This window comes from Saccopteryx bilineata, chromosome 5 (assembly GCF_036850765.1).
Source record: "Saccopteryx bilineata isolate mSacBil1 chromosome 5, mSacBil1_pri_phased_curated, whole genome shotgun sequence".
Taxonomy (NCBI): Eukaryota; Metazoa; Chordata; class Mammalia; order Chiroptera; family Emballonuridae; genus Saccopteryx; species Saccopteryx bilineata.
The window spans coordinates 171,702,547-171,705,097 of NC_089494.1; the positions used below are offsets into that span (position 1 = coordinate 171,702,547).

At 42.9% G+C, this 2,551-nt stretch overlaps 1 non-coding gene across 1 annotated transcript; it reads right to left on the bottom strand.

The window, feature by feature from the left end:
• Positions 1 to 2,215: 2,215 nt before the first annotated feature.
• LOC136307246 (small nucleolar RNA SNORA18) lies at positions 2,216 to 2,320 on the bottom strand. The gene has a single exon (XR_010725906.1). It is a non-coding gene; the product is annotated as a small nucleolar RNA SNORA18 (small nucleolar RNA).
• Between the last annotated feature and the right edge of the window lie 231 nt (positions 2,321 to 2,551).

Genomic DNA, 2,551 nt, shown 5'->3' on the forward strand with positions numbered 1-2,551 from the left:
GTTGGCAGGAGCAGCCACTGTGGTTTCTCTGTGTGGTTTGGGCTCCTTCCAATCTTGCAGCTGGGCTCCAAGACCCGGCATACTAAGGGGCAGGAGACAGAAGCTGCCAGGCTAGTGCCCAGCACTGGTACAGGGTCACTTCTACCATCTCCTCACGGTCAAAGCAGTCACAGGGCCAGCCAAGTTGTGTGGCTAGAGAAATCTTCACCTCCTGATGGGGAGTGGCAAGGTCACTCTAAATAAAACAAGTCCGGTAGAGCGTCGGCCTGGCGTGCGGGGGACCCGGGTTCGATTCCCGGCCAGGGCACATAGGAGAAGCGCCCATCTGCTTCTCCACCCCCACCCCCTCCTTCCTCTCTGTCTCTCTCTTCCCCTCCCGCAGCCAAGGCTCCATTGGAGCAAAGATGGCCCGGGCGCTGGGGATGGCTCCTTGGCCTCTGCCCCAGGCGCTAGAGTGGCTCTGGTCGCAGCAGAGCGACGCCCCGGAGGGGCAGAGCATCGCCCCCTGGTGGGCAGAGCGTCGCCCCTGGTGGGCGTGCCGGGTGGATCCTGGTCGGGCGCATGCGGGAGTCTGTCTGACTGTCTCTCCCCATTTCCAGCTTCAGAAAGAAAATAAATAAATAAATAAATAAATAAATAAATAAAACAAGTCAGACAAGTGCTATTGTTGCAGTCATCTTTGGAAACTATAACCTGACACTTAAGAATTTAAAAAAAAATTCTATCAACCAAAAAAAGGGGAGAGAGGAGGAAAAGGAAGCATTAAAAAGTACGACAAATAGCCCTGGCCAGGTAGCTCAGTTGGTTCAAGTGTCATTCTAACACGCCAAGGCTGCAGGTTTGATCCCTGGTCAGAGCACATACAAGAATCAACCAATGAATGCATAAATAAGTGAAAACAACCAATCGATGTTTCTCTCTGTTCTTTCCTCTCTTTCTAAAATCAATTTTAAAAAGGGTTAGACAAACAGTACAAAGTGCGGAGATACAGAAAAGTTCAAATATGTAATAATCACAATTTCTGAAAATAGACTAAACTCATTAAAAGACAAAGACTGTCAACCCTAGCTGGTGGCACAGTGGATAAAGAATCATCCCGGAGCACTGAGGTCCCTGGTTCAATCCCAGAGTCACCATCTTGATCCCAAGGGTGCCTGTTGGAGCCCTTGTCAAGGCACGTATGAGAAACAGTCAGTAGGTACACAACTAAGTGGAACGAGTTGATGTCTCTCTCTCTCCACCCCTTCTCTCTCAAAAATCAATGGGGTAAAAAAGACAAAGATTGTCAGAGTAAAACACTAATAAATAAAGCTTCATGATACACATGAGTAACACTCCTAAAACCTAAGAACAAAGGAAGGTTGAAAGGAAGAAAAGGATAGAAAAATATACAGGGCATATTCTAACCTGCAGGGGACTGAGTTAGTTTAGTCACACTGACCTGAGACTGCACAGACTTTGAGACCAAAAAAATTTATCAAATATAAAGAAGGTTACTATGTAATGATGAAAACTCCAGTTCACGTGGCCTGACCTGTGGTGGCACAGTGGATAAAGCGTCAACCTGGAAATACTGAGGTCGCTGGTTCGAAACCCTGGGCTTGCCTGGTCAAGACACATATGGGAGTTGATGCTTCCAGCTCCTCCCCCCTTCTCTCTCTCTCTCTCTCTCTCTCTCCTCTCTAAAATGAATAAATAAAAAAATAAAAATAAATTGTTAAAAAAAAACAAAACAAAAAACTCCAGTTCACCAGAAATGACAATCAAGTTTTATAACATCTAAAAGATTGTGTGTAACATAGACAAAATTATTTAAAGTTAGTAAATTTCTATTTAAGGAATTTCACGCTTTGATTCTTTCCACTGCCTTAGTTTCTCCTGAGTTTGAGTCTTAATCTTCAAGATAGCCCCTTTACAAAGAACTTGCGTTCAATTCACAGTTGCCTTGTCCATTAGTCTATGATTCTTTTAGTTGGGCTTCTTTGATCTTCACTTAACTATGGACATACTTCAAAAATTCCCCAAACCTTTAGGGTCAGAGTAGATGGATCTGCCTGGTTCTCAATTTCAGAGACCCTCTAAACATGAATAAGTTCAAATCATATTCACTCCTAAACTGTCATGCCCTGGAATAGTACAGATTGTTGGGGATATCCCAATACCTACAATAAAACAATTTTTTTTTTGACTGTTAGCTCTTTAATAGTTTTAGCAGCTTTGTCTTATAGCTCCTCCCCATAGATCAAGCACATATTTACTCTATGAGGCATTTCCAACAATGCAGGTCTACAGAAAAAGCCCCATCAAGATATACCTCAACTGATAGGTTCCGTACACAATTTTAAATTACCAATGTGTTAAGCAATAACTTAAAAGCAAGCAAGACTAAATGATATATTATTTAAATAGTCATACAAATGTGGTAACAAGTGCTCAATACAAAATTCAGAGCCGTGGCTACCTCTAGAGGGAAAACTAGGGAATGCATAAGGATACAATACAAAGAGAGAGCCAATGCTATTGGTAACATTTTATTTCTTATGTTGGATAT